Here is a 27,952-nt window from a genome sequence, read left to right on the forward strand (position 1 = left end):
TGTAAGCTAACAAAAATTATGAGCAACTTTGGATGCGGTTATGTCTCTGGTGCGAGACCAGGATGCAATCCTTTATTTCTTCTTCCTTTCTATTGTGAAGGTGTAGATAGATATTCAAATTGTGTAGTGGGCAAGACAGATAAATAAAGTTTTCAGGACTGGAGAACACATACAGCTCTGTTAGGGAGTCTTATCGCGTGGCAAGGATGAAGGATCAGCCCTGTAGAACCAGTAAGAACAGGAATACTAAATTAATTCAGCGCTATGATAACAAATTAAACTACTCAGCTCAGGTAGGCAGCTTGGTGCCATTTCTTGTGCACCATATTTACAGGCGTATCAGTTCAACGGTGATGGAAAGTGGGACCTGTTCTGAAATACTGCTCCTCACCAGCCAGATAAGCGTGCCAGCAAAGCTCTCATACACGTAAGCCAGCTCTTCCCCAGCCCTCAGTTACTCTCTGCCAGTTGTTTAGTCTTCCATAAAGAATGCATACATTTTTCCTGCATTCAAACATTTTATCAAACTGCCGTATAAAAGTCAATGGATATTAAAACAGAGTAGTACTGTATATTCTTGCTACAGCCCCAAATTCAATTATAATCCTTCAAGACCCCAGGGAAAAGTTACAAGTGGAAACACTGTGCGCTCAAAAAATGAGAAATGATTGCATTTCAGCATCTGTAAGTTTATTCCTAATGCCTTTCCTCAGGAAAGCAGGTACAAATAATTTGCAGTCACGACGTTGCTTTTGTTTGCAATGCCTCCTTCCCTTTGCTGCTAACTGCTGTTAATCTTTAGTTTAAGTTGTCTTGCTTGCCAGGGCACCAAAAAATTCCCCCTCTACCTCGATGGCTCCAAAGCATCAGGCTCATTGCTAGGCTAGGGAATAGACAGAAAAACATTTCTTCCCCGTACCAGTTACAAGCAACAGCATTAACAAAAAATATTTTTTTTCTCCCCTCCTTTTTTGCATAGATACCTTTAAAGGCTTTTACTTAGAGCAAATATGGGACTCGTCACTTGATGATTAATTTGCATGTTGATAGGCAGGCAGTGTAGCAGCTTTCAGATTAGGGACATTCCGCTGCACACTAAAAGGCACAAAGAACAAAAAGCGAATTTCAATCTTGCCCTTCTTTTCCAGTCAGTGCATTCCCAGCCCATGTCTATTGATGAGCAGTTGGAACAATACCAAAATGCAGTGTAAGATCAATCCTGCTGTTTACTTCGCTGAGCTGAAGGAACAAAGGACAGAAGAAAGGACTTAAACCCAGCTATAGTAAAGGAGTGGGGATGAAGGATGAAAAATGTGCCTGATGGGCAGTAGCACAGAGTAAACTCATTTAGAAAATAGGCAGCTCCAGCTGAGATAAAACCAATGATGATTTGTATTTTGTACTGTATCTTCAGGGGATAAAAGCACTTCTATCAGATACCATTGGAGGCAAACTTGAAACACTGCAGTAAAATGCTATGTTCCCTACTAGGGAGAGAATAAAAATTCCCATAATTGCAAAGGAGTGTTAAATATCTGATTGTGCATGCCTTTTTCCTCCCATGGTGAGATAACTCAACCCGGTCCTCTTTTTAACTTCACAGGACCTGTCTAATAGAATATTCAGCTGGGTGCTTTTGTATCAAATGCAGCATGACACTGTGTTTTACTTTGATAAATACTGATAATTGTAATTTGGGGGATTATTAGCTATTAAGCTTTTTTTTTTTTTTTTGTAAAAAGCTATTTCAAAATGAGAAGGATGCAACTTCATTGCCTGAGCGGGCAGGAGGAGGTGAAGAGTGAGAGAGGAAAAAACTTCTCGTTCAAATGCAAATATCTTAACAAACTGTAACTAATGGGGAGGAAAAAATAAAACAGTCCCTTCTATCGTTAAACAAAAATGATCCTAAATCAAAAATCTATTTACTTTTCACTGAAAAGCAGCAATATGGCACAATGAACTACCACCATCTCAGGCGAGGACAGCACAACACAGAATAACAGAGGTGGGAAAAATGAACGTCAGGAGAACTGATGGCATCCTTGTTGAGATCCGAGTACAGCGGAATTTGGTTGTTTACTGATCACCCTTTATAGGGTTTGCTCACTTATCTGGTTCAAAAAATTACTTCCCAGAGGCTATTACTTGCTGATAGGGACGTGCTTGCTCCTCGCTCCCACTGATAAATGTACATTCTTCCAGTAAGGATGAAATTTGAGGTAATTTATTTGATTTTCTACGATGCTTCAAAAGAATCTCTGACTGTCACTGACCAGCAGATAAACAACATTCCCATCTGCAGGAGTAAGCACGTAGAGACACTTATAAATTGACCCACCAGACACCAACACACCCGAGCATGAACGTTGTCTTCACAAACAGGGCCCTGGCTCCTATATTTTTGTATACACACATATATATGTGGTTGGTTTGGGAAGGACGTTGTTTAAAAGGAATCAGAGGCAGAGAATAGGTAGAAAAATCTGAGACTTGCACAAGCCAAGCATTTGAGAAAAGCTTCCAGCACTACATCCAAAAGCAGCTGTGCTTGATAAAAAGGCTGAAGCGAGGTACAAACATCTCTGCTGCTGACTCAACAGCCGAGGTATTTCTGGGGGTTGATGAAGATCCAAAAATATTTTCTCCATCTCACCCCGCTTTCCAACCCCCTGTTTACTCTGAAGTGACCCGACGTGTCTCTTTTGTCCCAGGATACAATGGCTGAGAAGCTCGGGCCCTGATTCTGCAACTTGCTTCTTTCAGTGCCATTCAGCAGGAGACGTCAAAGCACTGCTGATTAAGAGCGAGCGTATTAGAATCAGAAAGGAGGCACGCTCTGGCTTCTGCTAATAACATAGCTTCTTGCAGCCAGCTCCTGTGCTAGAAACTTAAACTTTCCTTCTCACCACAGCAGTGCGCCTGCAGGTGCTTTCCTTTAGTCCCATAGCACGCAAGGAATTCAGCCAGCAGAGCAAGAGCACGTTCACCTTACCCTGGTGGAAGAGAGCAGAGCTGTGTATGGACCTGTTCCCAAAAGGAAGAGGTTGTCGTAGTTCATTGTTATTTTTTTGTCTATTTACAGTAACTTTCTCTGACTGTAGGAGGATTTCTGAGTTCTGCGTGCACCCTCTCCCTCATTACATAATGAAGAGCATAATCAGATAAACTGTTGTTAATTTTAGCTCTCCCTTCAGAACATTCATACATGCACATACCCGCCCGCATTTGGGAAGTCCTCTATTTTTATCCATCAACATAAATATTTGGTACACTGATGTATCTTAAATTTTTTAATGCATTCCTCCAAGCCTGAGAGTTCACGTTGCTGCAGAGGCAACACGAGCCAGTTTACAGCCCTCTGGAAACAGGCAGGCTCTGACAAAGGTTCACAGCTGAAATAACCCTTACTATATAGTGGTAAAAATACAATCCCATCAGTATAAAATAAGGCAGCATTATTCTAAGCAATTCTATGTCCATAAATACTGCAAGATTAAAGTGCCTATAAATTGCAGAGTCTTATTTACTTCTCGATATAATTACATTTACAACAGATAAACGTCCAGAGTCTTTGAAATCTTAAGTCCCTGATGTTATTTTTTTGGATGCAAAACTATAACGCATGTATCTGTAATATGCATTCCCCCTCAAGAACATAATTCACAGGGAGGTCTAGTGAGAAAAAAGACTCCCTTCGTCGAGCTTATTTTTCCAGTCACTGGCCCTCTGATGAAATCCCTGACAGTTACCCTCAATTTCCACAGCCCTGCAATTAAAGAAGACCAGCCGTATGTCTTTCCCTTTTTAATTAAATACAATCAGCATGTGATGCTCAGGTCTGGAAGGTTATATATGACCAGTCCCCGAGCTGTTTCGAGGTGAGCTGATCTGCTCACCTTTTGGGGGCAGCCTGCCTACACCCATCAGGGACCAGCAGGACTCCTACAGTTGAGGAAGCTGTGTCTTTGATCCTGAGAGAGGCTGTCCTTTTGCAATGCTGGGTGAAGGGTGGGAAAGGGACATGTGCATGCACTACCCTTGCCATTAGAGAACAGTCTTAAAAGGACCGGGTGGCACAAGGGAAGCTGCATCAATTCTGCCCCCCATCCCACGTTCATGACCAGACAAGAGCACAAGTCATATTTGACCTGCGCGATGTAAACCAGCAGAGTAGCAAGCAAAAACGCAGGGAAACATTCAACCTCCTAAAGGAACTTTTCAAATGTCACAATATTAATTAATTCCTAATTGCTAGTTCCTTACATCCTAATTACTTGAATCCCACAAGCAAGGTCTTCTCACATAGCTGACAAACATTTTCAGAGACTACCCCAAATTTCACAGACCTTGCTAATTCACAGTCCTATCATTTGTTCCCCAAACAATTTCCTCCAGAAAAAAAAAAAAAAAAAAAGAGCAAGCAGCCAACCGGACCAAAATAGCAGCGATGACTTTGTAGTTTCCTCCTCTTCCTCAGCTCACCTTTTTTCATTAATTGTAAGAGTGAGAATGTAAAAAAGGAACATAGACAAAAGCCTCTTTGAGACTGGGTATGCTGGTATTCTTATTTTAAAAGGAACAAAAGCTTCCAAGGCTTTACAGAGATCTTAAGGTCCCAGAGATTGACTGTGATAAGAAATCAGGCACAAAATCCAAGTTAGCTGACTTATCTCAGCACTGGAGCCAGCAGCTCGGTTTCTCCCTAAAATGAGTACAATAAAGGTCAATTACTGTGGGAAGTTCTCCAACAGGCTCTGCAGGGGCCTTGCTGATGCAACAAGCGTGTGGGGGAGCCCCCAGGCACCCAGTCCTTGGCCTCTCTCCTCGAGTGGCCAGCAAGCCCAAAGCTAGTGCCCATATAGCTAAGGAGATGCACCACAAAATCTCTTATACTGCTTCAGTCAAGGCTTTCTGGGCATTTCTTTATGCTTCTGCCATCTTGGAGCAAAGCCTAATTATTACTAAGACTTCCAAAGTTTTCCTACCACCATCATTCAGATAAAGCCTGGGAGTCTTGACATGGAAAGCCCCAATTAAGAGCTGTCCTATCTGGAGCATCCTACCTGGAAGCATCTTGCCATAGAGCCCAAGCAGAGCACGACATCTAGCTGCTTCTCATCAGCTCTGGCTCTTCAAGCTGGAGCAGCACACATACCCTGAGCCGACAGCTGAACATTTAACCACTCTTTTTAAAAGGAGAAGAAGGGTTTGAGGTGCAGGAGGATGAACAAAGAAAGGGGGAGAACTAAGAGCAGTTTCAAACAGAAGTTTCTCTACTTTACATCTAAAAAAAAGTTTCACCACTTGAGCTTTGACAAGAAACCAACTCCACAGGCTCTGCAAGGTAATTAACAGCAGTTTCAGTGCACGCCAAGCGATGGGCAGAACATGAGCTAAGAGGCTAGGAATGGGAACAGCGAGTAGCAACGGGTCAGAGTGCAAGGCTTGGACCTCTGCTTTTAAGGGGTTAGCCTGTAAATAAAATAAAATAAAAAAATAAATACAAGAAACCTGAAAGCCAGCCCTGACTTATCAGGGACCAGGGTCAGGCTGTGAATGACGGCTCTAAAAGACTGGACTCCATCAGCACTTGAACCGCTGACATCTGCGGGACTTACAGACGATGGCAGTAGACCCCAAGCTGATGAATTACAGCAACATGGCTCTGACCTGCAGGGACTAGCATTTCCAGAGCTTTTCTTCAGACCAGCTGCAAGACAAAGTGAAAGCAATTCTAGGCTCCAAGCACAGCCCGCTCCTAGCTCCATAACTCAGGCAAATCACTTGCATGAGCAACTGTGGGTTTCAGAGTTAAATACAGTAGATCACAGCCTGAGCAGCCGCTGTCTCAGGTCGTCTGCAGACTCAGGCATCCATTACATTTAGGTGATATTCAGTGTCCTGTGTCTATAAAGGCTGGAAGCTTTTCCCCTACATGCATTTCCATAACATCACCACCAGAAAATGCTACTCAAATTCCCATTTCTTGATAGTCCTTTCCTTGCTTTCTCAACTTCCACCCCACGTTTCACGAGTTTCCTATGCTCCATCCTAACTCAGTTTCTCCTAGAAATACAGGGAAGAAACCGGAGAGGTGTTATCAGAACTATTAAAAGCAGCAATTTTCCAAAAGACTAAATTGTACTGAAGATTATAACACAACGTGCAGCCTGTAACCTCCGGGCAACCAGTTCTCATGGTATGCCTGCTGTCCAGGAATCAAACGTTATCACCGTCTGGCCAACATGCAGCAATTACATGAAGTATGTCAGTGTTGTGCCTGGATCCTGGTGTTTGAGCATCAAGATCCCTTCCCATCCTCCCAAAAAACTAAACCAAGAAGCTTATCTCTAATTAGCACGTTTTCCTCTCTTCCCAGCAATTGGGTCAAAGGCTCAACAGATAACAGGAAGGAATCACTCCTCATGCTAAAAGAGGTCTAGCGGGCCTGATTCTGTACTTTTTAATCCAATCAAAAATGTATATATAACACAAAAACAGTCTTCACTCAGGAAGAACGGGAGTATCAGCCCAGGGCTCAGAGAAGCAGTTAGCATGGACAATCCTGTGAAGATGTGGTCAGACATTGATGCAGCACCAATAGGAAGTCTAAAATGGTCCCTAGGACGTGCTGCACAGTTCTCCAAAGGTCTACTCAATTTCCTGTTGAGAAATAGTGCAAATGGCTCTAGCAAAGGGAAGAATTTCATTTCCTCAAAGGGCCAAGCATCTCTCCTCAGACCTTGCTCTGCAAGCAGAAATGGGGTTTGGCCTCAACAAGCCCTGTCAACACATACATGTACCCCATTTGGGAAGTTTCACATCAAGTTTTGCCCTCCTCCTCCTCTAAAATAAAAACCCTTAAAGAGATGTGTGTGTGGCAATACCAAAGTATTCTTCAACCTCATAGTGAGAGAAGACAGGGCCAAGGCAAGATGATTAGAGAGAGAGGATTAAAAAGAAAAAAAAAGAATAAAGCAAGGAGCAGGGAAGAATGGATGTCTGAGCTCTTCCCCTTTTGTACTTGGGGTCACTAGCTTAATTTTCTCTTACATTTGAGTTGTTTTTAATTTCCAGGAAGCCTTCTCAGATATCTTGAAACCTTGCCAAATTGTCATTAAGCCAATATTTTATCTCCTCATAAAAATGCTACACTATCTCCCCCACACCATACATACTGCAGGAATAGATCTTAAATCAGGGAGGATGGGAATTTGTTTTTAAAATGACTTAACTATTTCATCCATCTCAGACCGAAGGAAAAGCTTTAAGGGAACAAAATCCCTTTAGTGCTGTTTCTCCCAAATATAATAATTGTTTTCCTGTGTCTCTTTTTGAAACATCAGCACTGCACATCAACGTTATGAGCGCTCTTTACCTTGCACAGCTGACCACAAATGAAGATTCACAAGAAAAACAGCTATTAAACTTCTACATGCGAGGCACTTACAGACACGGGATCTACATAGAAGCTTCTCAAATTCATCACTAGTCACGGTCTCCAGAAGTCCTATGCAGTGGGAAGCAAGAAAAGCAACGGCACAGAGAAGTCCAAATGCTCCTCTGCGGAGCATTACAACGTGAGACAAATAAGGGATGCTCGGGCAGTTAACAAGTATGAGTCCTGCCCAAAATGGATGGTCAAGAAGTCTTCCCTTTATTAAAACAGTGCATTTTCAGAGAGGACATTTTTCGCCCCTGTTGTTGCTGCTTCAAAAACCAGTAAATAAGCTCAAATTCGGCCCAGTGGAATAGCTGCACCATTTAGTACATATGGCCATTTGGTCAGATCCGTTGTCATCACACAAGAGCCTAGCGAAGAAGCACAATTCCAGGTAAATGATGTATAGGAAACATGGGGAACTCATCTAGCCCATCATTAACCTCATTCGGAGACAGCCCCAGAGGCAGTTCTTTAGCCACCAGCACAGCCAGCTGTCAATTGTGTCAAACCAGTAACGTATTAGTTAGCAGGGGAGCAATCTAAAAAGCCAGCCATAGATCCAAATGCCTAAAAGATATTCTCAAATGTGGTAATTATGTCCTGCAGCTGCCAAGAATGTCCTCAGAGAGTTCACAGATATTGGTTGTACCAGCGAATCAGAGCAGATAGGCACTGTAGCCTTATCAGGAGCATTAACAACAGACGAGGCTCCCTCAAACTTGGAGGGAGAGATTTTGAACTGACAGCAACAACCAGCATGGTAATTGCCACGCTACTTAAAAATTACTCTGCTTTTATTCTTTTAATGCTACGTTAACCTAGGATCTTCGTTGCTTAATAATAATTATTTAAAACATGCGTAGGACTTGGCATGATAACAGAGCTCGTCTTCAGAGTGAGGTCCAAAGAGATCTCTGAAAATCAGGTTCCCTTTGGAGCCTCAAAAGTTGGCTAACTAAGGACAGAAGCAGGTCACAGAGAAATCAGCATCAAGTTTTGAAAACACTCAGACATTTTTACCAGGGACTGAAGGAACAGCCTGTGGGTAGCCTCCTGTAAAGGGTCCAAAGGGATTTACTAAGCAATCTGACATTAGCAGGTGTTTCATGTCCATCTTGCAGGAGAAAAAGTGCTTGTGAATGATACTTGGCAGGCAGTAGTTGACAGAGCAAACTTCTGCTTATTTCACTGATAAGCAGCTAGCTAACAGGACTGATAAGGTCTGGCAATAATGACAGGACAAGTAACTTCTACCTCGGAGCAGCTTCCAAGGGCAGACATCGAAATAAACAGGGAAAAAGGAGCTATGCCACAGAGCAAGGCAAGGAAAGCCAAACCTCAAAGGCCAGTGCCACTGACAAAACTCCATTTTGTCAACTTTTAAAAGCACTATGCAAAGCTGTTGACTTTATGCTTTCAGCAGGGGGGCACACCTGTAATTCTTTGTGTTTTGTGTTTTTTTCCTGTGATGTCAAAATACCGGATTTTACTCTTCTAAATTGACTTAAAATGAAAAGCTGAATTGAAGAAAATAGTCAAAAGAGTAATTCATGTTTTTCCCAGTAAATCACCTTTCTTTCTGCAATTATGTTTTCATTCAGATGAAGAATGAAAACAATCTTTACTAAGAAAGTAACTTCCTCTTTTTTGATGAGCTCTTAGCCCAGCTTCACTTACCCCAAAGCAAACAGAAACCAGCAGACAAGCTATCCAGAGCGCTCTCAGTCTTGAGGTCAGAGAAGTGGTTATAACCACGTGCACAATCACATCACTAACTAGTCACAGCTTTCCTTTAAAAAGTTACACGGATACTAGCAGATCTCAGATATATCACAAGGAATAGCCTGAAATGTTTGGAAAGAAAAGGAAGTTGTGAAAAGCAGAACTTCTGGCAAATGCTTACGTGAAGATAAGGCTTATTCCGAGCATTTCAGAGACAATGCTGGCAGGGACTGTGTCCAAATTAGTTAGTCTTTGCAATGGGACGTAACGCTGAAAGACAGTTGCAATAACACTCAAAATTAAGTCATAAAAGACAGTTAGGATACCTAGAAGATCAACTACAGGCAACTAAGATAATCAGAAAAACAAGAAGAGCCTGTCACGTAACATCAGCTAGATCAGCTTTGCCTTCCAACTTTTTTTTTAATATATATTTTGGCATTTAGCACCAGTTTAATTTAGAATACCAAGAATAAGTACTTCATAAAAAAGGTATAAAACATTTCTGAATGACCAAATTGACCTTACAGCATTCCTCAGGCCCCAGTGACCAAGACATACCCAACTCTAATTCTGAGAGGTGAAACAAGAACCAAAAAAGAAAACTCAGGTGTGTTGGGCAGGGAGTTTCTGATGTTTCACAGGATATTCAGGACATGTGGAATATTTTAAGTCTATGCTAGAGAACAAAAAAAAAAAAAAGAAAAAAAACAACCGTTTCAACCAGATTTACTATGGTTTGTCAGCGTGACCAGCCCAAATGAGCACGCAGCAGCATCCGTGTGCAGACGAGGCAGAACTCCTGCCATCAGCCCTGACCTTTGGAGAAGGCAGATGGCCACCCACGCATCCTTTGATGCATTTCCTCCCGCAGTTATTTATTTGGTGCATCTAAATTTAGGAGAAATTAGGCAGGAAGGATGTAAACTGGGAAAGGGAGGAAGGATTGGGAATGATGACCTCAGGTAGAAGAGACCACTGCTTTTTGGTCCCTTTGCCCTCACTTTTCTGGATCCCTTCCTCCAATTTAATCTCAGTTCCACCACCATTGCAATAGCCAAAATGCCTCCAAATCCACATGAAAAAACAGCAATGTTGAAGTGAAATTAAACAATTAAGTGACAGTAGAACCAAGGAACACAAAAGCATTTTTCAATAAGCTGTGCTTTTTGCACAGCTGATCACATTTATCCATTTAAAAACTCTGAACACTTGTTAGGTTAATAGACCAGCTATCACTACCATTTCATTTTTAATGAAACACATAACCAAAAGGTTCTTTGGTTGTGTTTTTTTTTTTTGTCATTATTATTCAAAGACAAGGTGAGCAACATTTTCAAGCGTACCTAAGCAACATTAGGATTTCAACATCCCTGTTCAGAACTGACTTAGAACTTTCCCCTATCCCAACACTGAAAATCTTTTGCAATTTCTTCTAGTCTGTCCAGATTTCATCTGGTTGGGTAAATAAGCAGAACTATTGAATCCACTGTAAAGGGAAAGCTTATTTTACTTAAATAAAAAAAAAAATGTCAGCCATTCTCATTGCGAAGAGCTCCCTGGAGAATAACACATGGCCCTGACTTTCCTTTCCAGGAACTACAAACCTTGAAGATGACAATATATGTAATAAAATACCCCTTCAAATTATTTTTTTATATTTATGTTATTATATTATATATAGAATATATGTTTATATTCTAATTGCTATTTCTTTTAGCAGAAATACCCTGCTACCCTAACTCTCACACATGCTTCCTGTTCATGTAGATGGGATATTACTGTGCAATCTAACAACTGCATACCTCACGTTCTTCCTTATTAATTGCTGGAAAATTATAGTTGTATGCTGTACAGAAAAAAATCAGTACATATCTTCAGTGAATGAGGTGGCACAAAACTGAATGCTAAAGTAAAATAAATTCACTCTTCAGTTCCCTAACTAAAAAGCAAAACACTCTTCTCTAAAGCAGCAGGCTACTGGTCTCTCTTAACCTTCTGTGAATATACTCATCCCGTAAATCTGCCAGAAAGCCATCGGCCAAAACCCATCTCCTTCCTACCCACGACTTACCAGTGACATCTCTGTCACGTTCAACTTGGTGATGATCTGCTTGGGCTCTGCAAGCAAGCATCCTGCTTGCAGGAGGTGCCAAAACCCCATTTCAGCATCTGGGGAGTTTTCTTTCTTTTCAGCACGCTCTGCACTCCTCCTGGCTGGACCGACCAGGCTGACTTACCCTGTTTGGGAACTGAGAAAAAATTAATAAAATTGCTGACAAACACAAACATCTTTTTGAGACTGAATTGCTTTGTGGCTCATTTTCACTCCCCAGAAAATTACTTCACAGCTACCACTGGCATCACCAGTACCAGCAGCTGCTCCCCCAGCCCAGCACATGTCATGGACTGGGCTAACCCAGACTCTCTGGCTCTCTGCTTCCACCCGTGTCACCCAGCTGCAAGCCATGGGGATGAGCAGTGACAGCTCTGAGCACCCCATTTGGCTGCAAAAAGGGAAGAGCAAGTGGAAGCAATGTATTTTGATACATGAAACCACTGAAATCTTTCACCTGGTGCAAGTGCCAAACCTCTGTACCTAAATACAAACCCCAGCCCTAAATACAGGAACAGAGCTGTGCTCTGAGCTGCCACCGCATGTTGTTTCCCACCCTCTCTTCCCCAAAAGGCAGTAATTTCCTTAAACACGCCACTCATTCAGGTGCTGCAAATCAGCACTCACCTTGAGACTGAGGCAGATGACACCGTGTAGGTGAAAGGAAACATGACAGAGGCCACTGCTACAGCACTTCACAAAGACAGAAAAGGCCTCAGGGTACACAATAGAACGAGAAACTTTTTTTTCCCCCCCCTTACCACTGATGTTTATTGATTTGTCCAGTTCATAGGGAGCATCCCTTAATGTTCTGCTTTCATGTTTCTGCTTTGTTGCATGGGTACAGAAAAGAATATTGCAAATTGATCTTTCTTCCCTGCCTTTGTTGGGAACGAACTCCTATTACGTTAGCTCCTCTGGCCTGTCATCTCATGCTCACTTTGCCAGTATATAATCAGCATGGCTAAACACCGAGGGCTGAGCTGATTAATTTCCAGCCTTCTCCACTGAGCCCATTGATGCACTCCCTGTTTGATGATCTATGCAAGAGAGGGCCACTTTTGATTGCTTGACCCCTGCCCTTAAACCTCGAGCTGTCGGCTCTAGCACCTGTCTAAGTTAACAGCACACACATTGTGTTTATTTTCAGTTTAAAAGGAAACCATAACAATGGATTAGCATTCTCAAAACACAAAGGGCCTGATTTTCTGCTCAGTGCTGAACTCTTACAGCTCCCACAGATGTCAGATGATTTCAGGGCGCTTAGTACCTCCAAGAACATGCCCAGAATGCAAGTTTAATCAAAATATATCTTACATGGTATCTGGATACACATTTTTAAAACACATCCATTAAGGAAAAAACAAGATGGAAAAAAAAAAAATCCACCTCCCATTAACCCACATCTTCCTGTCTCACATATTGACCTGATTTGAGTTTAGGTAAGCACCAGCAGTAACATTTCCACTGCCTACATTTAAATGAAGTCTGCAGCATTCATTTTTTCAGTGGTGCCAGAGATGTTACTGCTGTTTGTCTCAGATTTATGAACAGATACAGTTCATCGTATGTTCCTGTAAGGACCAAAGACTGATTCCTATCAAGACTGTAAGGGTTACAACACTCTTCCTTGCAGGGAACAGCACAAGTTTTATTTAGTTTTATTTAAATGCCCAAATGTTATTTTAAAGATGTTATCCTGAACTCTTAAGGAGGTTCGGGATTATAGGAAAGGACAGAAATGGCAAAATACATAGTGGGCAGCTGGTTAGTTTGTTTTATGCACGTACCCATATTCTACATATAATTTTTATAAGTGAGTATTTGCAGGTATGAATATTATGTGCCTTGCATAATATAGATATACAATTTAACTGTGGCAACTTATCCTGGCAGCCACATCTTCACAGCAGCCTGAAATAATATGCCTGGTGCAGCAGGGATGCACCTGTGCATCAAGAAGAAAAGGGAAAAAAAAAATCTGTATTCATGAGTGCAAATTGGGTAAAATTGACTGACTAGCAGTAGGCAGCTACAAACCTGTAATTTGAAGCACTCCTTTTGCTTCCCTTAAATTCAGTCTTCACTGCTCATCCTGCAGAGATAGCAGCACCCTCAGAAGAGGATTTCTGGGTGCTGTGGTCTCCAGAGTGACCGGGTTAGACTATGCCTGTCCATAGGCTGGGTGGTAAATCAGGTGTGCATGGGAGAGCTTCCTTGTTGTAATGCCAGATTCAATTCCAGGTGTTGCTTTCAGTCGTGTGCGTGTGAATTAATCCCTCCACAGATGTTTCTACAGAAGAAAATGGACTCTAAGTGGACACACACACCCTCAAGTCTAGTCTGTAAAGGGGATGCTGTGCTAACCACTCACAGCAGCCAGGAGGTGGCAGGGAATTTCAGAAGATGTTTCGTATATGAGAGTCTCATGGAAAGCAAATGCATAGTGAAGGCTTAATGGAAGATTATAGAGAAGAGGTTATTCCTGGCTGATTTATAGCTACCCTTTATCATAAAAAGAAAGGACATATCCTTTATCTTAAGTAATTCTCCTATTATGGACCTTTTTCTTATTTGTTACATAAAGGTCCCGTTTCCTTTATTTTACCTGGACTAAATACATATGCTGTTGTAGCATTCCTCTGTAGAAGGAGACCTCTATTTCTTCTCCTTAACTTCTATGCACTTGCTCCTGTCTGAACTCTTCCTTCCTGAGCATGGGTGACCAGAACAGTGAACAGTACTTACATTTTCTTCCCAATGCTTTCAACAGCATTTCCACCACAAAAATTTCTTAATGACATCCCAGGCTTGTGTTTACCTGGTCATTAATAAGCCATATTAAGTTATTTATGCGTCAGGAGAACACTTAACACATGTTTGAACAGAATGGTGGAGACAGACCTACATGACATTTCCTGCTTGTAGGAAAAGTTATAGTTCTTACACTCATGATTTTAAGTTTAATGCAACAATATTGTCCTCTTTCATTCCCTCCTCAATGGCAGCGTTGTCCAGTTTATGAGATGCACATCAGTCTTTGTATCAGCTGCAGATTTCATTAGTGAATTAACAGATCGCAGCCTGTAATTTGTGAAGAAAACATTAATTAAGACCAAGTCCAAAATTCTGTCCCTGAGGACTACCTCTCACAGCCTCCCTCTAGCCAACAACTCACTTTCAACTTTTCTTGCCAGGTTACAGTTGTCCTGCTAACACCCTTTCTCTTCACTTGGAGAAATTCCCTTGCAGCTACAACACCATCAACTCTGATGGAACTTGAAACATGCCCACTGCATTTCCTTCTTTAAAAGAAAAATTACTAGTAAAATATAGGAGACTATTCTCCTACAAAGGTAAACATTGCTCCATCTCACCTCCTCCTCCACTCACTTGTCCACTATCAACCACTCTCACAATTTGTTCTTCTGCCTCATGTACTACCCCAGTAGAGTGGATGAGCCCTGCAAGATGTTCCTCAGCTCTTCCTTCTCCACAGCAGTGCATTTGCTATCTCCAGGCATGCAGTAGAGGACTTATCTCAGCACCTCACAAACTCTTGCTCTTAGGGCTGCTTTTCTCCTGGCATGCAAGTCTCCAAAGGGAGGATAATCTGAGCTCTCACAAGCAATGCATGCAACTGAAGAGCTTGTTCACCCCTCAGACGAGGAGGCAAGCAGGGAAGGCATCATCTACACTCCAAAACTGCTGGGGACAGGACAGAGGAACAGTGGTCTTAAGCTAGACATTAAAAACCTTCTAATGGTATTGAGAACTAGAGTGGAACAGACTGACTGGGAATCTCATTTTCATTTCATCCTATGTTTCTTGCACACGTGCACGCTTCCTTGATTCTCTTATTCTCATTAACCTTTTGGGCGTGGCAAGGTAGCTGCTTTCTACAAGCTCTCCCAGTTTGAGAGGTGGATATGAGTTCCAGATGCTTTCTGGACCTTTTGAAGCTTTCTTGCAAGCTCTGCCACCTTCTAGTCCTTGAGCGTTTCAGTTCAGACTTCTTACACTTAAAAAATTAGAGAGTTTTAGGAGAGACTGGCCAAAATCACAATGCTGACATGAAAATTACAGACATCCTTCCCAGCACCTACAAAACCTCTAGGATGCTTGAAGTTACAACCAAACAGATGGCTTTGATGGATATAAGATGCAGACCTAAACACGAGCAGAAGCGTCTGGCTCAGGATTGTGATTTACTGGGTCTGTAGATTTGAATAATCAGCACGAGTTTTCTTCCCCCTTCCCCGCGTTAACAACTTACTGCAGACTACCTTTCTTCAGAACTGCAAGTTATTTTCAAATTATCATACAATTGACTTTAAGACTATTTACTGGTGCTTTTAATTAAAATATAATACATAGGAAATTATATCACTGTCAAAACCTAAAAGTACATTGTTGTTTTTTTTAAAGAACAGCAGATACTTACAGAGTACAGTAATTGTCTTAATGAAGCTTAATTACATCCTTACAAGAAGACAATTTAAAGAGTGACCTATTTTCTTCTGTAGATTTACATATTACAGCAAGCAAGTAGAGGTGTCATTGGTACCTGAAGAAAATACTTCAAACATTCAAACGACTGATGAAATAGGTACATTTAACAGAGGTTGCTTTAATATCTTGATGAGTTTTAACCTGCAAACTGTTCTGCCAGAGCAGTGCTCTATGATGATAGCAAGTCCTAACGCAGCCCCAGAAATCACCTGAACCATGCCAAAATCTCACTACCTGAGAAATCAACAGGCTGCTCAGGAAGACAAATCAACACGACCGTAACCATCAGTACACCACGAGGTATTACTCATTTTTCTGAGGAGCCTTGGGGTCAGGCAAAGTTATATTTAAGAAGCCCACCAGAAGAGTGTGCTGCTCACAGAGCATTTGCATCCCACATCAAATGAAATTGCTCAGGGAGGTTTACCATAGCCTGACACAGAAGGGGAATAACCTCATTTGGCCAAAATCTGGATTCGACCTGGCTCCTGGAAGAAGCAGAGTAAGACTTGCAGGAAATACTGAGCATCCTTTATGCACTGGAAAGGAGGAGCTACATTTCTTCCTGTCCCTTTCTAGGGAGAAAATGCATACAAACAAAAGAACTGAGGCTGCTGCTCGAGTCTTTGAGCTGGTGGCTGGACCAAGGTCTATATTCTGTCTGGATGCAGAAAATGGCTTTCTAGACTGACAACTGATTAGTATACAAGCATGATTATATGCAAATCCCCAATTTCTATTGACTTAATTGTGATCTGATGTAACATGTATAATTAACACATGCATTTAAAATAAATGTATATTTAATTAACATGCATATTTATAAAATGAATATTTATATTTAGCATATAATTTTGGGTGAATTTAGGTGGCACAAAATTGAGGGGTTATCATTACTGATGAGAGCTAGTCACAGCAAAACAGCTTTCACACCTCAGGCTCTCCCAGCGGATTTCAGTCCCAATTTATCTCACCTCTGGCAGGCCAGCCTTGGGCCTTCCTCCACGAAGCCAAGACTGCAAGTCACACCACACAGATGCAAGTCAGGTAAACATCTTCATTAAGGGCTGGGGCTGGAAAGTCGCTCAAATTGTAGCCTGAACTGAAAACCACGACTGCATGACAAGCTGAGTACAAATGAATGCAGAGGCAAAGGTCAGGAAGAAGTTCAGCATCAGGCTGCCCAAATTTGTTTTGTATTTTTGTAATGGATACAAACCGCAGAAGCGAGTCAGAGAGATTTATTCCTGTAAAATTCTCAGCTGCAAAGCAGGAAGCGTAAAGCTTCTTCACGTCCTTTATGATCTTTAGGTGGAACGGAGGTAGGAGGGATTAGACCAAATTTATCAATAGATGAGGCACTGATTTCATAGCAACGCAAAGCAAGATGCCTTGGATGATACAGAAGGACTAATCAGTGCAACAAACTGCAACACCAAGCAAGAAATGCTAATTCCAAGAGTCCACCCAAGCAGCTCTTTGTAGAGCTTAGGGATATAGTTTAGTGGAGGGCTGTTAGCGTTAGGTTGGAGGTTGGACTCGATGACCTTGAGGTCTCTTCCAACCTAGAAAATTCTGTGATTCTGTGATTCAGCCTTGCATATTGCTGTTCTCAGACCGCTGGGTTTCACAGGTCATTGTGTTCATCACAAAGGCCATGAGTGCAAGGCAGTAAAGGCACAGGATAAAAACATTGAGGATGACTACTTTGGTAATGGACGTCTCTGGTGCAAGCAAATAAATACAAGGTTATCATTCCCCAGTGTAGCCCAGGGAATAAGCACCTTCAAGAAGTGACAGCAAACGTCACTGTATTAAATAAAAATAAGAAAGCAAACCACGCTCCAGTGACTACTTTTCATATCATCTGTTCTCTCCTCGAGGGAGAAATGCTGAACACGTTGCTTAATGCTCATCTTGGAGGTGCTAGTTGTGCTGCTGATGAGCATCAGATGAAAAATCATGTGAAAACGTGAAACCTGAGCCAGGAATTCAGTCATGGACTTAAGCAGCATCATACTGAGGCAGGGCTCACACGAAGCCACCATTTATCTCCTTCCTTGCAAAGTCAATGCTTGTAAAAAGACAAATACTAAATACCCAGCTTCCTTGGAGGGGAAAATAAAAAAGAAAGAAGGTAATAGAACTTCTCCAACTGAACAGCTACCCTTTCCTCCCCAGGGAGAAAGGAATACAATCCCCTTGTCACTTCCCAGGGCTTACTAAAGGAGACAGCCCAGGGAAGGCAGAAATCTTGGCCGCTGTTACAAGGTTAACCATACCTGAGGCTGCTCCACTTCTACACCCTGACGGAGCATACGTTCACTGCAAAGGCCTAGAACGCAACCAGGCAGTTCGTTCCTGTTACTCCAGCAGTATTTTGATCAAACATCAGAGTCTAAAGATAAATTCCTTCTCGATATATTTAAAAATCAAGTTCAACGCAGTTCTTGCACAGCTGATGCAATCACATCAGCCAGTCCAAAGCATGCCATCAAAAGGGGACATTGTTCCTGGAAATGCCCCCTGCCTTCCAGCGCCACGCGACAGCAAGGATTTCACACCTAAACTTCGCCCTGTGAACACGGGGTTTGGCAGTGATGCATTTAGACAAAAATCAGAACTTACAAGGGGAAAAAAAGGATTAATCAAAGCACGCGTTGCTTCATTAGTGTGACGTGATCCTTCTTCTATCGCACCAGATCTATCAAGTCGCAGATTTTGCGGTTAATCATTTGGATTGCACATCTCCAGGAAGCCAAGGAATCAATTTACAGTTGCCTTCGTCCATTTCTTCTTCTGCACCGCTCCCTGCACTTTTCTGACGTGGTTTTATTGCCTGTCCCCTCAGACAAATCTCTTCCCCGCTGCTGTGAGTCTTCCATTCTGCAGCCTCTGCTCCCCGGAATGGCTTTCATTTCTCTCCCTGAATGCTCAAGTTTGCCTTCTATTCTTTTCCTCTTTGCCTGTGTCTCTTAACTCAAAGCAATACAGAAGAACAGATCCGAGATTTCACAACTGTCAGGATGCCTCTGATAGGAGACCACACACACAAAACAAGTCTGCATTGTACTAAGGAAGGAAGACCCACAAAATGCTGTTAGTTTTTCTGTTGGTATCAACAGGTGAATTTAAAGCCTGGTAACATACAGGGCAATATCACTCCATCATCGCCACGGTTAGTAAGAGAAATTGAACTTGAGTGCTTCAGAAATGAGCATTTTTGCTGGCCTAGACACAATTTCAAATCATGGTCAAGTCTATTTTCATGATCAAAGATTTCCTAAATGTTCCAATTTATGTGCTCATTTATTGCATACATTTCCAATTCACGTGTTTATTTATAATATACATTCTTCTCAAACAGCCAGTTGTTTAAAAAACTTTGATCCATCTCCCATCACAGCAGCAAAGAGCATGCCAAATATCATACAGACAACCAGAGTTGCTTCAGAGCAAATTCGGGATGAATAAGAAAAAACAATAGTGTGCAATTGTCCGCATGGTGAAGACAGAAACAGGTGACCCAGAGAAGTGGAGGAATCTCCCTTGCTAGATGGTCAAGGCTCAATTTGAAAGGGCCCTGGAAAACCTAAGCTAAGGCTCTCCTTTCAACAGGAGTTCAGAGCAGGCTGATGTTATCCAGCTTTGCACCATCACTCGTGCCTCTGTACAGCCCAGCTGCCCCCTACTTCAGGGCACACTGCAATGGTCTTTGACCACCTGTTTTCACAAAATTATTTTTGAAGAACCATCTGGGAGAGGAAGAAACACAACAAATACACTAAAGCTGGACGTCTCCCCAACAAGGACATTTTCTGTCTCATATAACACTTATAAAATTGCTGCATTTACAGGAAACCACTATATACAGGCACCCCAGAAGGGCCAGAGAACACCTATAAATGCTTCAAAGGATCATAGCGAGACACATCAGGGTGGTGGGATCTGCCAAAAAGACACTCCCAAGATGGCTGGAGATGTGTTTTTTGTGTTTCAGGCCCCAGAGAACATCTGCTGATCCAGCAGAACGCTTCCTTTGGTATTTCAGATGGGTTACATGGGTGCTAGAAGAGTCGTTCCTCAAAAGCAGCACTCATGCAAAATCACAGATGGTGAATTTCCACACTTTATTTTCTAATAATGAGTTCTTCCAGTTCTTTTCCTTCCCCAAAAGTCTTACCACCAGTGACCTCAGGGTATTGAATTTCACTGGATGTATCTAACATTGTAGTCACAAAACTCCATTACCTTAAATTAGCTGGAACCTTTCCCAATATCTGGTATTGCCTGGAAAAACACTTGAGTTTACTGATGTCCCAGTACAACTGCCTCTGCTCAGGCTAGAGTTCTCATGGCATACGCTACCACTAACACTATTTATCTGTGCTTGGATGACTTTTGGGAGGTTTGTACAGAGATTACCAGATTTTTCTGCAGTTCGGCAATTTCTGAGTGTAGAAAATATTTATACACAAGGGGTGAATAAGTGAAACTATATAACATAATAATTAGTTATCTTGATTGGAGAACAGGGTTATAAACAAAGGGAAGGAGGGCTGGTAGAGAAAGATCCATTTGATTTCAGATACACCACAGCACTCAGTGCTAGCATCTGTGTCAATACCCTGTGAACCGTTTTCCCCTCTCCCTTCTTTGCTGGTATCGCTGCTGCTGATGAATATAGCAAGAACCTTTCCTCATTTATTGCTTGCAAGAAGAAACAGACAAGACAAGTGACCCGACAATGATTGAGAAGGCCCATCTAATTAGACAAGACAGGAGACAGATGTTCGTGGGTATTCCTTTAGTGAGGAAGTCACAGCTACGGAGGAGGAGAGTGAAAATGCAGACCAACACTTGCTAATGCAATTGCCTAACAGCCTGAAGAAGGGCTTAGGAAGCTAAGTTACTTGTGCAGTGCTCAGGAGAGCACAGGCACAGCAATCTCCCACTGAAATTCTTTGGTCTGCATGCTTCAGGATACTTACCCACTACAGAAAGCACCAGAATTTGATAGGAACAAACACAGGCATGCCTCTAGTGCAAGAAGATTAAAAACACCATTACAGCTGCAAAGAAAAAAAAAAAGCCTTTTGTCAAGCTTGTGTTTACAGAATGTTTCTTACCATATGATTTCTGCTGTAAACACATTTGCTAACAGCACAAGCAGAATGCCACTGCAGCACCCTAAACCCAGCCAGCCCACCCACGGGAACAAGCAGTCTGCAGCATAAGAGGTGACAAAGAGCACCTGAGCTTGTCAGATCTGCCCAGGACATCCCAGGGGGTAACGTGAGACTTCTTAGCTCCAGACACATGTTTACACGTATGTTAAGTGTCAGAAAAAAGTCTAGACTCAGACCAAATGGTATGAAGTATAAAAAACTCTTCTGTAATAAAGTGGCAGCAGAAAAAGGCATTAATAATTGAAAAGGAGATGCAGAACTATGACCTGATCTTGCAACACTTAGCACAGGCCATAACACTGATTCAGACACTAAAACCAGTGTGCACTACACTGCAGGGTTTGTTTTTTCTTTAATACATCTATGAATTTTTATTTGTTCTCACTCCTTACTGTTGGCCCTATTTTCTGTTGCTGTTACTTACTGTGCGGAGAAACCAAGTCTGTATGAGAAGAGAAGGGCAATCATTGCACTTGCTGTGTATGTTCTGGGCCCTTTAAACTGTAGTGGAAACGTTTACTCCAAATACAAAGTGTTAATATACAGAAACATCCTCTAATTTCAAAAAAACCATATTGTTAATAATTAAACTTCAGCCTAGTTTAGATTTTGTTGTTGTTTAAGGAGACTAAACAAAAAGCAGCATCAATTATTGCTTCCTGGAGTGAAACAACAGGGCAAACCTACCACGTATCTGTTAGCTGGATCTGTTCCAGGATGCACTTCTGGCAAGGCTCCTTCTGGCCAACTTAAAGCTGCCTGACTTTACCTATCTGGATGGGTTTTCCACACACTGCTGAGAAATAGCATGGGCTGCAGAGAGAGCAGCACCTTTGGCTTTTAGCTGCATTCCAGCCCTGTAGCCAGGTCTGATTAATCAGCAAGAGCTCTACAGGGAACATGGACAAGCAATAATGAGCACGTGCTCTCCAGGGACAGCATTAACAGCAGCAAGACTGTACCAACCATAAGAAGCACCATAGCAAACTTGGCAGAGCACCACCTCCCTGCCTGCAGGTTTTGTCTCAAACTGAAGCACCCTCAGAAGGCCACACACTGCTGGGCTGGGGGCCCTCACCTCAACGCGTCCGTACGAGTTATGAATAATGCTCTTCTGAGCAGTGCCTGAGCTGACCGTGCTTGCTTAACAAAATCCACACTTAAAAAGTTCTGCAACTCACATTTAAGAAGTCTTCAGTAGAACGGCAGCCTGGTTCCTCCAAGAAAGGCGGGAAGTAGCCTGCAGTCTAGTTTGAAGAAGCAGAGCAATTTTCATTATGATTACGAAAATTTGGCAATCAGCCCTTTGGTATTTTGGAATTTCAATCCGGAATTAGCAGGGTACCAGTTTGGACAGGGCTGGCAGGAGTCAGCCCATGGAAAGGTTGGAAGAGACATTGTACTGTGCATACAGACACAGTGTAATCTCAGCCTTGCAGAAATCAGCAGGCAAAAATCCCATCAACCTCATCAAAACTAGAACATCAGCCAGCTGCCATTCTGCAACCAAAGGTTTAGCACATCAGTTATTTTCTACTGATTTTTTTTTCCTGCCAAAGCTTATAGATGACCTTTCTACACCAAACTGTAAAACTTCCAGATCAGAATTACGCCTGTTTATCTGGTAAGAGCCACCATATTTTAGCAAGAGGGAACTTGCTAAGAGAAACACCTGTCTCAGGCTTCACTCTGCTTCATGAAACCCAGCCAAAAATTGTACCTCAATTTTTTTCCCCCCTTTTTGCCTTAAACGCATTAAAGTACTAAGAACTCATGGTGATTCTCTATTGCTCACACGGCAAACATGGTGCTCTTCTACTAGGTGCATCTAATTTATAAGAACTGCTATTAAAAGAACTTGGCACATGCTCATCTTTAAAATCCTTAATGTTCACTGCAACTTTTTTTTTTTTTAAACAAAGAAGATCCACCAAAGCTCAGTCAAACACTAGGAAGTATTTCCCCAGACCGTGATTCTTTTTATCCATCCAACTCTTGTATCTTTCTGCTTCCTTGACCCCATGGCTCCATTTTCTGGCACAGAGCTCCACAGCTAAGGTGGTTTCAGCCAGGTTAAAGCCAGGGGGCTGGGGTGTCCCTGTGCACAACCCGAGCAATTTAGGAGCTGTGCTCAGCAGAAGCTGCGCCGCACAAGGCTGGAATTCATTCAGACACTAAGCACGCATGGACCATTTTCTCCAACGATATGACTTGTCTGTCCTTATTGCTCTGCATCCAAAATTTCTGCTTGATTTTTTTTTTTTCCCAGAGAAAATGATGCCACAACACAGTTCCAATCGATACTTGACATAGTATCGGATTCCTTGCAGTAAAAAGTACCGGCTTAACATCTCGGCCATGCTTTCTCCAAGAAGCCTATGGTAGCACGCCTTGCCTCAGCAAACCATCAATTTAAATGATTGGGAAAAAAACAACACATAATAAGTGACAGATTTTTCAAATCAGATAAAGATGGGAACCAGATTATCTGTCTGTGGGTGATAGATTGCAGCAATAATAAATTCACTTTAAGACACTGGATCAATTTTTAATCAAGCCAAGAATTATTATTGCAGAAAGATAAAATGACCCATGAGGAGATGCCTTAATTTTCCACCAATCAAATTATAGCCTTTCTAAATAAGATGTAATGAGATCCATGGAATATCCAGGTTACACAGCCTACCTAATTACCCATGTTCCCTGTCATGTTGTGATATAGTAGTAGTAAACTGACCTCTGAATTTACCAAGATGAAAAGGTAATTAGTTTTTCCACAAGGCTGTAGTGAAAACAACAGCAATGACACGTCACCTCCTTCCACCAAGTCACAATCTCGGAGGTGTTTGTTCTTAAAATATACAGGATGTGACCTACTGGGTAATAAACTACAGTCATTACGTGAAGCATGCATGTGACAGAAAAACAACCACCATCTCCACGTTGAGAATACAAGGATTGAAGGTAGAGCAAATCAACCCATATTCCACACAAAACTATCAGCACATTACCACAGAGGGGCTCATGAGATGGTGGAGTGTCTTCTAATTAAAGAATTCACAAGGCCATATATAAAGGGAGCTTTCCTGAGCCACAGGCCCCAGAAGAATAATTTTCTTTCCTATTGTCCTTCACCACACAGGCATTTTTATTTATTTTTTGCAACTTGCAGAATGATGCCCTCAGAAAAAGCATTCCTGAAAGCACACCAAGGTCAAACTTGGAAATTATCATCAAGGGCTGGTAATTATTTTAGATAGATCACAGTTCTGTGCATACTGAATGAGACTATCATCCCTTCACCCCGGTTTTTAGAGCTATATGAACTGCATTGGCAACAAGCTTCAGTGATACCTTTGCCAAAACTATCAGTGAGAACCATGAGTGCATTTTCTCTAGCCACCTTAGAAAGCAGGAAATCCCCAAGATGATTTGTCCCTGCCTGCGCACCCTTTTCTTTGGGCTCTCCTGCAGCTTAGAGATACAATGACAGACGTAATTGGCTCATGCAAAGAAAGCCATCATCAAATTAATGAACTACAACAATTCATTCCATCTGCTGCCTCTTTCTTGCTAATTTATTAATAACAATTACACAAAAAATGGCATGGATTATAAATTTCAATTTCTCCTCTTTACCTGAAAATTTAGTCTATGAGAGTCTTAAAAATGATCTCATATTATACCAAATAGATTTATGGCTTATTACTAGTAATGTGGCAGTACCCAATTGACCATAAAAGCTAACTATTTAAAAGTAACTTAAATTACCCCTTCTGAGCAAATTGGATATTTGGTTTACATAGCTTGCACTGCTTTTATGACAAGAGCCCCCCTTTGGTCACCAGCCCATCACATTGCTCTGCTTGGGTCTCCTTCAGCCCGTGACAGGCAACACGTAGTGCAACACAGCCAAGCAAGTCCAAAGCCCAACTGCCAGTACACAACTTTCCCTGCAATGGCAAAAACAAAGTGATGAAATAGGGTGTCAGGTGCTGACTTTAACAGGAGTAAGTTACACAAAGACCAAGCGTTGCTGAATGACTCTTTCCTCCCATAAGGAAGCATGCAGGTAGACGTCAATGAGCAGATGCTGTCACCAGTCAATGCTAAGGGACACGTGAACTGAAAGGAAGCCCATCAAGTGCTGGGCATTCCGCACCTCTGAGCATCCCCATATTTTCCAGGGAATCTCCATTTGGCAATGAACTGCGTGGTGAAAAACAGTCAAGTCCCTGGTCAAGGCTTAAGATACATGACAAGAAAGCCTGGCTCCATCACATCAGGGGCTGAAAGTCCCATTTCATTCAGCTGATCACAGCTTTCGCTAAAGTCTGATGTGCACACCACCACTGCAGGAATATAACTGCTTAGCAATTAAGTTTTGACTTATTTTTCCAGTACATCTACTACTGTTAGTGCAATTTTATTAATACAGAAAGGTGACAGAGGTATCTTCCTTTTTTTCTGCAAAGAAATAGCTCCATCAACACAATGCATCTGCACAGCAACATAAACATCTTAGGCAGCAGGCAAATTACGTGGCCCTGGCAGTACCAAGAGTTACAGCAGTCAAACTTGAAGGGAGTTGCCCATCCCAAGACAATTTGCAAACACTATGAAGTTTGTTTTAAGTGGAATCGCTAAGTATTACCTAATTTATGATGAGCTAATGTTCAAATGCCAAAAAACCCTCGACACTTTTTCCAGTAGAGTTTACAGATGCTATAAGGAGAAGGGAAAAAAAAAAGCTATTACCCAGAAGGAACTCAAAATATCAGAGGGCTATCTCATGAAGATAGTTTGCATCAATGTTCCTATTTAAATGTTTTGATCAAAACACATCAGTAAATTAAACACAAAGGCTATATGTTGATTAGAACAAAAGATACATTACATTAAGATTAAAGTCTTGGTATTAAGTAAAGTATCTAAGCACTAATTTCAGTTCTGTAATATTTCCACCAATACTATTATCCCCATTTAATTAGGACATAAAAGTAAGTAAAGTTAATTTAGAAGGAAATTTCAAACAACATTCCCATTTGATTTTCTAGTAAATTAACACTTTAAAACCTCTAATGGGCATCTTCAAAAGAAAATGTTATTAACAAAATATGTGATAATTAACATAATTAAACCTCTCTAAAGTATACATTTTTAACAGCAATTGTTCTGTTAAAAAACATGCAAGAGGAGTGAATCAAAAAATCCCACTCCTCTCATAATGTAGATATGTATTCAATAGCATAAACACCAGGCAATTCCTCATGGATATCCACTAACCTACAAATTGCTAGCATTAACTCATAACAAGATTACTTTTTCTGGATCTAGATTAACTTTTGCACATTCCCTTACCCTCAAAATGAGCTCAGTAAATGGCTACGAGCGCTCCAATACCTCAAATTATGCAGTTATTAACTTAAAGAGGGAGCATATTCTCTGATCTTATCCCAAACTTATTCTAGTCCCCTCTTATTCCCCCAGTTTTCTATCACGCCTTCCAGCACACCAAAAATCACCGGGTATCACACATTAGACCTCACTGGTAGAAGAGATCAACCCTATTCCAGTCTCTGACTGAAAACATTTTGTGATTTTTCAAGTTAGAACAACATCAAACTTGACAACACACAAGTACGTTGGTCAGGCTTTATGGACGCACCTCCCACCTGGGGAAACCATCACGCCTTTCAGGGGACAAGCCTGATGACCTTCATGCCTCTTGTGCCCCCAAGAGATTTATGTTCCTGTTAGTTAGGATGAAGTAGCTAAACGTTTTCGTGCTTTATCTGAGTTGCTTAAACATCTCGAGCCTGCACAGGGACCTGGCTATCTCACGACAGGCCTGTGCTTCCTGCTCCCAATCAGCCCGGGATTACCTCATGAGCAAGGCCTCACGTCCTTTCAGACGGGACGTGGCAGTGTCCTTTCATATGTTAAGCTCAACACCAGGTGCAACAGCACCGCTGATAACAGGGAATAAAGGCAACTTTATTCACATTTGGCTTTCTCCCACATTTCTTGGGAGGGAAAGGAAAAAAGAAAAAAAAAAAAAAAGAGGGAGGAAAATACACACGGATCTCATTTGTATTCGCCTGTTTTACACAGACTTTGGTCCAGGGGTGACAGAGTCAAAGCTGAATGATATTTCTTTCCCAATATCTCTACTGAAGGGCAGGGAAGGAAGGAGCTGTAATCTGCCAGAGACAGAGCTCTGGGGAGCACATCCCAGGTCACTACAACATCTGCAGCAGGACAGGCCTCATCCCCAAGAAGAGCAGAGCTTCCACCATCACCCCCGTTTCCACTTGCTCACAGACTTGGCAAATGTCTGTGAGCCTGTGTAAGTGGGCAGTGAGGAAGCAAGTCTGTGATCCAGCACGTGCAAGTGAAGACATGCAACTGCCCACAGGCATCCCGCCTCTCTGCCCTTCAACTCATCACAACCATGCACATTTTTCTCTTCACAAAAGGGATTGAATCCACAGACATGGAAGGGCTCAATTACACAACATATTTTTACCAAGTAGGACTACTTAGGCCAACAGAGTGCCACACAATTCTGCTCCTCCCTGAGGGACAGGGAGCCATAATCTCAGGTGGATCCAGTGTCCACAACAGCAAGGACCTCACTAGTAAAGGTCCAGCCCCACCATACCTGAGCAAGATGAGCAGGGCAGTCCCAGCGTGACAGCCAGAGTCATCCAAGAGCTCACCTCATGGTGATAAGGCAGGGAGCACAAGTCAGAGTCACAATGAAACCAGGGCAATCAGGTCAGACACAGCCCAGGGATCACTAGGGAGGTCCATGGTGACAGGACAGGCCCAAATCCAAGCCAGGAAATGCAGTCTGTGGGTCAGTATCAGTAACATCCACAGCCTGAAATGGGCATGCCTGCAGCTGAGCAACTCTTATACAAGGACTGTGTCCCCAGGACTGAGCTTAAATGATCGACCTGG

At 42.1% G+C, this 27,952-nt stretch overlaps 1 long non-coding RNA gene across 1 annotated transcript; it reads right to left on the minus strand.

The window, feature by feature from the left end:
* Positions 1-5: 5 nt before the first annotated feature.
* On the minus strand, positions 6-27,952 carry LOC311434005. The gene is made up of 4 exons (XR_014691196.1): positions 27,651-27,952; positions 11,244-11,421; positions 984-2,996; positions 6-220 (listed from the first exon to the last, which is right to left on the minus strand). It is a non-coding gene; the product is annotated as an uncharacterized lncRNA (long non-coding RNA).

Source organism: Aythya ferina (assembly GCF_964211825.1).
Source record: "Aythya ferina genome assembly, chromosome: 3".
Classification (NCBI taxonomy): domain Eukaryota; kingdom Metazoa; phylum Chordata; class Aves; order Anseriformes; family Anatidae; genus Aythya; species Aythya ferina.